Raw genomic sequence first — 13,549 nt, forward strand, 5'->3', positions numbered from 1 at the left:
GGTTAGAGGGGTAGTGGCAGGGGTTAGAGGGGTAGTGACAGGGGTTAGGGGGGTAGTGACAGGGGTTAGGGGGGTAGTGACAGGGGTTAGAGGGGTAGTGGCAGGGGTTAGAGGGGTTAGAGGGGTAGTGGCAGGGGTTAGAGGGGTAGTGGCAGGGGTTAGAGGCATCGGTTATTAAAAGTTAGCATTTTTGCGGATGACACTGCTGTAAGTTACCAAACCTGAAGAATCTTTGCAACTCATTCATGACTATGGGCAACTATCCCACTACTCAATTAATGCCTCTAAAACCCAGGCTGTGTGTGTGGGTGTAACTGACCCCCTTTGTGACTCCCTTCGCCTATATTACTCATTTGAATGGCGAACGGCTAGTATTAAAAATCTAAAATATGCAAAATAAATGACGGTTCAGACACTCCAGGATAACAAAAAATAGCATCTTGATAAAGACCTGGGAGGGTCAAAACATTGATGTTTTTGCCCTAATAAAAGTGCTATTTTTTGTTATCCACGAACTGTTATTTATTTTGCATATCTTGGAATGGAGGCCTGGCCAGCCCTGGTTTCGGAGAACCTGGGTTACTTGGTGAGTGCGGTATCCAGTACGTTTCTAGTATTAAAAATCCAGACATTGAATTCACGAAGAATACAGCAGATCTTTATTCTGCAAACTACATTATGCTCTGGAATTACTGCAGACACATACTACATAGATGGGCACCGTTATTCCTGACGTGGACAGAGAGAATAGTTGCTTTAAAAATTTAAATCCTGCCGAAGCTGCAATACCTCTCCTGCACATTACCTCAAGCTTCCGCTCTCCTACTTCAAACCGGTTCAAACTGAACTAAATACATTTATCTTGGCTGGTGGGAGACCAAGGGTGGCAAAAAAGCTACTTAGTGCTCCCAAGGCACAGGGAGGCTTGGACGTCACTAATGTCCAAACATAAGATCAGGCCTCTAAACTAGCATCTGCACTCCCTTACATAATGAATACATCCCCCCTCAATTGACTACTTGAAAAACTATACTTGGCTCCACATGAATTTCCCGACCTGATGTGGCTACCTAAATATCTCGGACCTGAACATCTCTATTCTACCCTCGATAGCTGTGTTCTAAAACTAGAAATAAACTAACCAATGGGAACAACCTATCATTAGCGACTCCCATCAAAGCATCGACACACCACGTTACAACATTTAACGCCAAACCATGGATAGAAAGAGGATTGACACACCTGTATTACCTGTACCACCTCACTGACCTCACGATGAATAAAAAAAGCTGACTAACAAGTACAACCTCCCCCACACCACTCTTACCTACAGCTGAAGTCCTTCATCACTCGTCAACTTCGAATACAAAAAATGGACAGGCTATCTCAACAGTTACAATTACAAAATGGGAACAACTTTGTATAAACAGATTTACCCCCGAGGTGTAAACCGATCTCCACGTGTTACAAGCTACTTCAAACACATTACATTTGCAGAATCCCACCCGCACAACAATGGAACACAGATTTAAAAAGTGAAATATCCCAAAAAGAATGGGACTTTCACAAGAACAAACAATTACTAAAATCAGCTGATTTGGTGCAACAGCACTACAAAACGTTATATTGCTGGTACATGGTGCCTAGTAGACTGTAAGCTTGTTTGAGCAGGGCCATCTTCAACCTATTGTTCCTGTAAGTTTTTGTAATTGTCCCATTTATTGTTAAATCTCCCCCTTTGATAATATTGTAAAGCGCTACGGAATATGCTAGCTCTATATAAATACCAGTGATAATAATAATTATAATAGTAAGCCACACAAGATATTCCCTCACACTTCCTCTGCTTGTTGGCGGTGTGAAACTGGGATAGGTACCACTATACATGTGTGGTAGCACTGTGTGATCCTCACAACCTTCTGAAAAGCAGTTCACCATTTCGTAACAAAACGCATAACTCACCACATACCCTTTTCCCCACAAACATCATATCTTGTGCTTCATGTGCCTATTGCACTACCGATACACACCACCTTTCTTATGCACATAGCTCTTACAGCCTAATGTTTCATTGGTAGAGCTTGGAAGTCTACAAGGGCCCCACAGCTCTCTAGCCAATAACTTGAGATAAACAAACAAACTTTATTTGAACGTAACTTCCCATCCATATCTTCACCTTCGAAGATCACCTTAAACACATGGTTGCGGTGGGACATGTGGAGATCGGGAGAAAATGTGCTCTGTAATACCTGATTTCTTACACTGTGAAAACATGAACACACTCTGGTAATGAGCAATCACTGTACGCTACACACTCAGCCTATACATGTATATTACTATTTCCTCTCACAACTTCGACTACGAACACTAATGTAAAGTTTGTCACCACCGCTTAATGCAGGGTATACCATAGGCAGCCTATGCTTGTATTGGCAACACCACCTAGATATATGCTGCCAACCCCTTGGTGGCAGACACTGCTAGTTGGATTCTGGTATGACATAGCTTGGACCACCCAAGAAAATCATGAACCACTGTTACCACCATTCTTGCTGTGATTGTAATCATCTATTATGCTTTCTGTATCCCCTCCCTTTATACAAATCCCCTCCCATTATACGAAAACAATTACAAAACCTTTCAAATGGAAAAAAACAATATTACAAAACTAAAATATTTTTCACAATATTAAATTAATGTTTTTCCAAAAATATTAAATCATTTAAAAAGCTTATCCAACAATAATAAATGGAGGCAATTGTTCTAAACAGAACCATAAAACACTATAAAACAAATCCCTTACTTTTTATATACTATAATATATTTTCATACAATATATAACCTCAAGCTATCAAATTAACAGTAACTAAGTGTGTAACAGGAACAATGAGGGATATTGATCAAAGTGTTCTGAAAAATGATGGTTAAGTTCCATCATTGTTTTGATCTTATGTATTACAGTGTTCTAACATTTCAGTTTCAGAAGACCGCCAAATTTAGGGTGGCAGGTAAAAGAGAGGTGAAACAGAACACTTCTCTGTCTGAAAAAACATGATAAATACTATTCATCGGTGGCAAAATGGAGTATATTAAAACATAATGGTTATTGTAGCGGAGTAGTAGTATTATCCACGGTATCTCCGCTGGTAGAATTACCCAGCATACACTGCTGTACCAGAGAAATAATTACATTATTAACAGGCACAGGAAAAAGTAACATTTTACATTATATTCGCGAACTTTGGCAATTCACCACATATTTTACCAAATGACCCCTCACTAGATTGCAGGGATCGATCGGTACAATCTACCAAAGTACCGCTCTGATCCCTGCAGAAACAACCGAACGTGGCTCGCAATAGACATTTACCCGAACGGGGTTTTAGCAGAGAAAACTCACGAATGGTTTTATTTTCCCGAAGGAGAGAGTTTCCCGACCGCTATGGAAGTCCAGCGGTGTTTGGAAATCAAGTAGCCGATTTCGGTTCTAGGCACTCGACGACCAAACACCGCTGAACTCTAACAAAGCAAAGATGGCCTCCGCCACGTGTTCAGTACACGAACGGTGGCCACACACAGAACGCTCATTAACAGATGGATACAATGTTTCGGTTTTACTAACGAGCGGCACATGACCTTCTGGGGAGGTCTCCCATTCGGTCTTTTGGTTCGTTTCACGAACAGGGTTGGAATCCACTGTTCGTGAAACTTGCAACAGCGTGTTAGCGGTATTCGTGTGCTGTAACACACAAATGCATAGGAACATTAGGTGAAAATCTTTGCATACGGATACATTTAACAGGGGTTAAGTTGCTCACGAATAGAGACACAATGGAAACAAACATCAGGCATACATATACATAATACTCTGTAAGTGGCTAGTTTTGCCACAGTTATGGTTATGAAAAATACCAACAGCTTTAATAAAATGCACCAATAAAATGTAGCTGGTCCATGAATTGGGATCCAGAGTTGAACCCACTATTACGTATTTTGTTTGTGCCGCCGGAGATCTCCCTAGCAGTTTCAGATTCCTCAGCAGTATTCCACAACCATCAGCAAAACATTGCATAGAATGGAAAAAAACGAATTCACAAACAACAAGACCAACAAGAGTTAGACAAGACAATGTATGTATTAAACAGCAGGCAGTATATTTATGAAGGATGACATAATGAAAAGACAAAAAAGAGTGAAGGGACCTGATGGAAGACTGCAATGATAATTGGATACCAATCAGAGTGCTCTGGTTCCTGGTTGTCTGCTGAGCAAATGGCTGAGGGGATGGGAACCAATTACTTTTTGTATAACAGGGGTTTACCTATGAAAAGGTTATTATTATGATTATTATATCCAATGTCATAAAATGCACCTTAAATCAGTAGGTACTGCTTAGTAGTACACAGTCCTGCAAAGGACTAGCATAATGGTCACGAGGAGTGTAATGAAACCACAAGAATATCAGTGGGCTCTTGAAGCATTACTACATTTCTACTGGTTTGCAACACAGCCAGGATGCATTACCAAGAGCTCCCTCATAAAGTTCTGGGAAGTGTAGCAGTTTGTTTGAGAAGGAACTGCACTCATAAGTTAGAGGACCATGATATTTTAAACAATAATATATGCACATAATTCAATAGCATTTGTATAACACACTATGCTCACTCACACAATGTTACCACTTTGTCGTTCACAATTCTATCAATCCTCATCCTTTACCCTTTACAATATGAATGGACTATTTGAACTCGAAAGTCCAATTTTCATTTCATGAAGTCCATGTAGGTTAACCCTTTTTGTGCACACAAATACTCCTGCAGAAGTTCTGAGAAAGGTTCTGTTACAAGGTGCAAATAACTAAACAATGGCAATATTGCTAGCACATGCACAACAAGCAACCAAGTAAATGCCCCTAATTAACATCACTACATTCTATACATACAATAATTTAAAACTCTGTTGCAAGTCATAACATGCCTCAAAGATAAATAGCATAAAATTAGGTAGAAGTAAAGCTTACCTGCCTCTTCAAAAATAGGTAGCAGCATAGTTGTTGAGAACACAGTTCATAGCTTGATTGACTGCAAGACTGGAACTGCCTCTAATGCACCTGCAAAGATTGCAATAAATATAGTCAAGAATAAAGTTAAAGGATAACATTTACTAAAAAAAAATTAGCAATTTCAACTCATTATTTACTGTCTCTGCAGGATTTCAGAGAAAAGGCAGTGTTTACATTGCTGCCTAGGAGCACGTCTAGTGGCAGTCACTCAAACAGCTACTAGAGGCTTATTATAGTCCAGTGCTGCAAAGTGTGCAGCACCTAAGTTTAGCATCTCCACGCTTTGCATGGAGAAGCTGACCACTCCCTATGCATTGATTTAATACATCTCTATGAAGAGATGCTTTTTGGGAAAGCATTGGATTGGCTGAGATCCTCAAGATTGATAATATCAGCCATGGAGGTGGAGCCAGACAGGCCAGCCACGGCAAGACCGGTGTGAGAGAAAAAGGGAGAAAATTACCTTTTAACTATGATCGGAGGGGTGACACTTCTTGACTATAACGTCAGGAATTCTTGTACTGTATAGTATTCCTTTAAAATCAGGCAGTTTAACAACATGTAACAAGCTGCTCATTCTGTCCAGTGAAGTGGCTCAATTGGCAGCTCTAAAGCTAGGGATCGACCGATACTGATTTTTTTGAGCGATAATCTGTGAACTTTTAGGCCGATAACTTACCGATATTCTGTACATTTACCATTTAAAAAATAAATAAATTCTACACAAATCTACTGTTAACTGAACATGATATTTATTTTTTTGCAATTTTTTTTTTTTTATTAAGGTAAATGCACAAAATATACATGCCAGTCAGTTTATATGTTTTGAAGAATATATGTTTGTATAGTGGATGCAGTGAGAGTATTTGATTAGTGAATGCAGTGTGTGTGTGTTTGTGTAGTTGATGCAGTGTGTGTGTGTTTGTGTAGTGTGTATATAATGAATGCAGAGTGTGTGTGTTTGTGTAGTGTGTATATAATGAATGCAGAGTGTGTTTGTGTAGAGTGTGTGTATAGTGGATGGAGTTTTTGTTTGTGTAGTGTGTATATAATGAATGCAGAGTTTGTTTGTGTGTATTGTGAATGCAGTGTGTAGTGTGTGTATCGTGAATGCAGTGTGTAGTGTGTGTATCGTGAATGGAGTGTGTAGTGTGTGTATCGTGAATGGAGTGTGTAGTGTGGGTATCGTGAATGCAGTGTGTAGTGTATGTATCGTGAATGCAGTGTATGTATTGTGAATGCAGTGTATGTATCGTGAATGCAGTGTGTATCGTGAATGCAGTGTGTATCGTGAATGCAGTGTGTATCGTGAATGCAGTGTGTTTGTGCAGTGAGTGTTTGTGAAGGTTTGTAACGTGTGTAAAATGGGGGTGTGGGGGGCATTTTTATTTATTTTTTAACTTTTTTTTTTTATTGTATTTTACTCCCCCCTCCCTGCTTCTAACCTGGCCATATGGCATTCCATGTGGGGGGGGGGGGGGGGGGGAGGAGGGGGGGCAGCACACTCTTACTTACCTTCTTAGCAGCTCCCTTCAACTCCCCTGTCTAACTCTAGCAGAGGAGCTGAAGGGAACTGCTGGGAAGGTAAGTAAGAGTGTGCTGGGCCCCCCAGGACCCGGATGGCGGCCCTGGTCTGCATTATCGGCAATATCTGTATCTTTATTGGCAGAAACTGATATCGGTCGATACCTATCTAAATGTGAAAGAAAGTTGCCCAGTGTTGAGTAATTCATTATTATTATTTATTATTATTATATCCAATGTCAAAAAATGCATGTAGTATTTTTTTTTTCTTCTGTAGAACTATAATTGATCAATTTCATTCCTGCTAAACATCATTTAAATGTGTTGGTAACAGCAGCCTTATGTTATTCCACATGGAGATTTAGCAAACAGTTTTCTGATAAATCTTCATTTAAATCTTTATACAATCGCCTTGTATGCTGAAGATGGATTTATTATTTATTCATTTTTTATTGCATCAATAGGAGATAAACTGATTGGCACATTATCTGAACTAGACATGGTCAAAATAGACTCAAAGTATTGAGAACTGTCAAGCAAATTGTTTTAGAATTTATTTTTTAATAATTTATTTTTTTAAGTATATTTTATATATATTGTTTTCTGCCTATTTGCATTTAAATAGCTGAGAACAATTACATGAAACATACTAGTCAAATGGACACTAAAGCCACCAGAACAACTACAGCATAATGTAGTGGTTTTGGTGTCTATAGCTTGTCCCTGCAAGCATTTTATGAAGAAAATATGAAGTGAAGAGACCGTGTTTGCATTACTGCCAAGGGACACTTCCAGTGGCATTCTCTCAGATGATTCAATGCATCTCTATAAGGAGATGCTGATTGGCACAGCAAACTCAATTCTGATGATCTTAGCCAAGGAGGCGATTGGAGTTGGAGCCAGTTCAGGAGGACCCACGCAACGCTGGAATATAGGTAAGTTTATTACCTTTTTAAGAAGGGCAATGTGGGGACAGCCACCTAAACTATGTTTTTAACATTACATGGTTAGAAATACACATTTGTATTCCTGACCCTACAGTGTTTCTTTGTAGAGGAAATGCCAATTTTCCATATGCTTTTACATGGTACATTTTCTCTAGAAGGTATGGAATTTACAATGCGATAATCACTAGACTTGTGCTAAATGGATTTGAAGTGATTCCTCTGAAAAAAATTATCTTAATTTATAGTGGAACTAATTGATTACAAATTGAGCTTACCTTTAGACTGCACAGGTAAAATGACACGATAATAATTTGGAATTGATTCATTTGACGATTACCAGGGATTTTCGTCAGACAAAACTGCTTCAAACAGATTTTTGCATGTTTACTAATCACCCCCTTGGCAATGGGAGGGTGCACATTAATTACAGAAACTCTGCACCCTCAGAGATATGCTGTGTTGAATTTCCCATTGTGCTTAGGGGCTGTCCCCATAACTGAGCAAATTAACTCATATGGCAGTGGGAAAACAACATGAACAGGAATTTCTGTTTAGAAACGTTATTCGTTGAAATACAAGTTTCTGATATTAGATATCACAAAGACACTTTTATTTCTACATAGTCATTACTAATATTCAATATGCGCTGTGGGTTACGTGGTAAGATTGCAATCTATGTTGAATAAAAAAAATTACAGTTTTCTCGTGTAAAGAAATCCCTTTTCATATCAAAGCTTAACGGCAACAAAGTAGATGAAGAAACACAAAAATTCATCAACTATATGTTGCTTACAGAAAATCTGTCAATGTTCTATATTTTAAAAAAATCATGCAGTAATTCTAAAAAGTTGTATTTGGCTCAGCCACTTTACATGGTGGAATGATCTGAATTTGTTTGACTAGAGTAAGGGTAAGGCTAATGGAAATGTTACCTTTCCATTTGACAGTCCTCCTAAATGTTAATCTTGTAAGCTTGAATACACTGTAAAACCCAGGTTCTTTGTGTGTGATAGTGTAACAACTGATGGGTGATGGGTTAAAGGGACACTAAAGTCCCCCAGAACACTTCATCTAATGACACGGTCTGGGTGTAGTGGTCCTGTCCTTTTAACACTGTAATGTAAAATACTGCAGTTTTTTAGAGGGTTTAATCCACCTCTAGAGGCGGTCATACTGACAGCTAGTAGAAGTGCTTCAGCTTTACTGACCCAATAAAACATGGTCAGGGAAGCACATAGGAAAGCACATTAAAATGTAAAGCAAAATACAATGCGTTCCAATGAGAAGCATTGGATAGGTCCATCACTAGACGAGACCATTCCTCCTCAGTGCCATCACGGGAGGCAGAAAGGTAAGCAGCGATGAGGTAGCCTCGGTGCTGCAAGAAGGTAAGTAAAACCATTATTTTATTAATTATTGTGAAAATAGGGAAGGGTCGAGAGTAGAACTAGAAACGCATATACAGACATATACCTAGGAGAAGGACACCTCTGAAATATAACAAGGATAGCATGCAGTAAAGTTTAAGACTATTATTATGAGGACAAACAAAGTTAAATATAAAAACAAAATCATGGATTAGGAATTAATTGAGGTTTCCAGTAATTATGAGATCACATCTTAAAATAATATCAATTGAATCAATTTCATGGCGGACTTCACGTTGCAGCTTCAGGGCACCATTGCGGAGCAAATAAAAACGCTGGCAGGTGAGCTCAAGAGGGATATACAAGACTTGGGCCTGCGCACGTCCCACATAGAGAATGCAATAAGCAAACATGCCTCAGCACATAACAGCATGGCCGACCAGCTCCACCATGTGCAACAGGTTGTTCGAGAACAAAACCTGAAAATTGCCGATCTGGAGGATAGATCCAGGAGAAATAACCTACGCATCAGGGGTATCCCTGAATCAGTTACAAATGAAGCCCTACACAATTACCTCCAAACCTTTTTCCTGGAACGGATTCCTGAAGTACACCCAGATCAAGTGGTCCTGGATAGGACACACAGACTCAGGAGACCCCAACACCTACCAACTTCGACGGCCAGAGATGTCATCACTAGAGTGCACTTCTTCCATGTCAAGGAGAAGATTGTCAAAGCTGCCAGAAGCCACAATCTGCCCTCTCAATATGGGAGCCTAAAGATTTTTGCAGACTTGTCAGCGCATACGCTCCAATTCCGCAAGTCACTAGCCCCTATCACCACCACACTGAGAGCGCAAGAGGATCCGCACCGATGGGGCTTCCCAGCTAAACTTATCGTCCACCATGACAACTCCAACCACCCCATCGCATCTGTGGAGGAAGGCATGAAGAAACTGACGGACTGGGGACTCCCTAGGCAGGACATACAAGTGCAATCTGCAACAAAGATACCAAGACTGTCCGCAGACTGGTCCAGGGCCTAACACGACAGCTGAGTATATGCTACATGATTGCTAGACCAATATCTCACTAACCGTTCTAAATCTGTTCATATGTTGTGCCTTTGTTAATTACCTAGCCTGGTCCTATGACCATCAGTAAGGGGAATATATGTTTACATGTTTTTATTGTGTGCCATATCTAGCGTGTACAACAACCGCAACAACTTCTTAGTTGACGGCTAGAATTGACGCTGCCCATTAGCAGTCACAATCCAAGACACCCCACCCTGCATGTTGGTTGGGCCTCATGTAGCGAGGTTTTTTCCATCCCCGCACAAACGTGTTATTCACATTCCATTATCTCCCACGCGTGGCTCCCTACCCCCCCTAGATACGGTCGTCACCACATCAGACTGACCGAGGGCCACGTCACCCACTACCTGTGCCCAGTACACCTAGGCACGATATAGCTCAAGAGGTTTTAGCTTCTTGTAACTTGCTCCTTAATGTTTTTCTCTGCTATCCTTGCTTTCACTCCCTCCCCCCCACCAAGTTGGATTTTGATCAACTGCACCGCTGTGACCCCCAACACAGCTGCCATTAGAAGGTTGAGCAATGTTGTACACCGCATATCGAACACCCCACAACACCATACACTCTGTACCTCTAGGAGTCATGAGTCAATACCTACCCAATACCTAAACAATCTGTTATGAAAGTAGTCTCTTATAACGTAAAGGGGCTTAATTCCCCAAATAAAAGAAACCTATTGTTTCAGACGCTGCAACACCAACATGTAGATATAGCATGTATCCAGGAAACCCATTTTAAGTCATCAATGGAACCAAAGTTATTTACTAAACACTACCCAATCAATTTCACGCTAAATCCGCTAACAAGACAAAAGGGGTGTTGATTCTCATCAGCAGAGACATAGCCCTGGATGTCCAGAGACAACACATTGACCCGCAAGGGAGATTCATTATATTAGTGGGCCTTTTTAATGCATCACAATACACACTGGTTACAGCCTACTTCCCTAACACTGACTCGGCAAACTTCCTAACCAAACTACTCCAAATAGTGGAGGACCACCGTCAGGGAGGCCTTATCCTGTGTGGGTATTTTAATTTCATCCAGTCACCACAATTGGACACATCGGCTAAGCCATCCCGCAATAGGGGTAGGCGCCTATCCAATACCTGCAAAAATCTCACTGCTCTAATCTCGAAACACAGCCTATACGATGGCTGGAGGACCACACACCCCACGGAGCGGGACTACATGAATAGCGGGGGAGAGGTATCAGAAACCTCGGTTTGGCTAGCCCAAAAGGCGGTCGTCCGAGGCCTATTCATTAAGAGATCCACATACCTAAAACGACAAAGACAGGGAGAACTCCTCCGATGCCATGAACAAATTGCTGTACTGTCAGATAGGAATAAAACAAACCCCACTAGGGAACTTGCTGCGGAACTCCAGCAGGCTTACCGCAAACTACATACACTAAACGCAATGAAAACCGCGTACTTATTGAATAGACTAAAATCTACTACCTACCACTCCAGCGGGAAAGCTAACAAATACCTAGCAGCAAGGCTGCGAGACAAACTATCGACTAATAGGATAGCACACATACTGGGAGAGGACGGGACGAAAAAGCTGGGGCCACAAGAGATTAGCGACACGTTCGCTACATTTTACTCCAAATTATACAATTTGAAAGACGACCCCAATACACACCCCCCCACTGAAGTAGAAGTGAAAACGTTTCTTGACCGCATCAAACTACCTCAACTCTCACAAAACCAAATTGAAACCCCGCGCCCCCTCACGTTGACAGAGGTATTAGACACTATCAAGGACTTGCCTAATGGCAAATCTCCCGGAGCGGATGGGTTCACTAATCTCTACCATAAAAAATATGCCTCGACGTTAGCTCCACACCTGTTGGAAACCTTTCACCAGGCAATGGAAAGGGGGGCACTGCCGACAGAAATGCTGCTGGCCACTATAGTGACCCTGCCGAAACCCGGTAAACCGACTGACACCTGTAAAAACTTCCGCCCCATCTAAATTATATGCAAAGATCTTGGCAAACCGATTTGCCCCTCTGCTGCCCTCGCTTATCAAAGATGATCAAACTGGCTTCGTAAAAGGAAGACAGGGCCTGGATAACACCCGCAAACTGTCGGTGGTCCTCCAGCAGCTTCGGGGGGCCAGAAAGGGCGGTCTACTACTCGCACTAGATGCCGAAAAGGCGTTTGACCGGCTTGGCTGCCCCTTCCTTCAGGGGGTATTAGAGGCATACGGGGTCCCACCTCAAGTTAGTCAACAAATATTTGCACTCTATGTGGGTCCCTCGGCACAGGTACTCCAGTCGGGTTTCCTCTCCTCCCCGTTCTATATAACAAATGGGACGAGACAGGGATGCCCACTCTCCCCATTGCTGTACGTTCTGGCTTTGGAGCCATTGTTAGAGGGGATCAGAACAAATGATGAGGTCCAAGGGGTAAGGGTCTGCCATAAGGTGATCAAAGTAGGAGCCTTTGCGGATGACATTTTACTTTACCTGACTCACCCACATACCACACTCCCTGTAGTTATGCAGATGATAAAGGAATATGGGAGGGTGTCCTACTACTCCCTCATTACATCCAAAACACAGGCACTATGCATAACCCTAGCAGCCACCCTAGTTAAACAACTTCAGCAGACCTACACGTTTGAATGGAGAACTGATACTATTAAATATCTAGGGATTACCTACATGAGGGCCCACACAGATCTATTCGCTGCAAACTATGTGACTGTATGGAACAGCTGCCGTAACCTACTCAAAAAATGGTCCCCACTATTCCTGTCCTGGACGGAAAGGGTCATAGCGGTCCCCAGACTACTCTACTTGTTTCGTAACCTACCACTGGAACTCCTCCGATCCTTTTTTAAAACGGTCCAGTCAGATATAAACCACTTTGTATGGAAAGGGGGCAAACCCAGAGTGACCCAAGCCTTGCTTAATGCACCTAAACAGGATGGGGGTCTGGCGTTACCCAATATACACACGTATTACTGCGCAACTGTCATAGCCACTGCTCTCCCGCATTTTCTCCACACACCACCCCCACAGTGGGTATACCTAGAACGAGAGCTTGTGGCCCCCCATACTTTAGCCAACATAGCATGGATACCAAAAAAATCTAGACCGCAACTGCCCCAGGTACCACCCACGATTAGGCTACTTCTGCAGCTCTGGGACAAACATGCAACCCAACTCAGCGGACACACTGGTTTATCACTAGCAACACCAATCATGTCCCTCGCATATTGCATTCCCACATTCCATGCCACGCCGTGGCACGCCCGAGGGGTTACTCACCTGGAAAACCTGTACAAACAGGGTACACTACTAAGCTTTGAAGAGCTGGAAACACAACATTCATTGCCTAAAGCATCCTACTACGATCGTTTTTGACCAAACACTACTGTAGGGACGCTGTGCCCAACCTACTACCCACAACACCCAATGTATGGGAAAAAATGCTTATTGCAGGGCTACTCCCTACTACGTGTAAACCGATCTCCATGAGTTACAGACTACTTTCCCGTCACTTACCATTTGCTGTCTCAAGAATAGAACAGCTA

This window comes from Pelobates fuscus, chromosome 1 (assembly GCF_036172605.1).
Source record: "Pelobates fuscus isolate aPelFus1 chromosome 1, aPelFus1.pri, whole genome shotgun sequence".
Classification (NCBI taxonomy): Eukaryota; Metazoa; Chordata; class Amphibia; order Anura; family Pelobatidae; genus Pelobates; species Pelobates fuscus.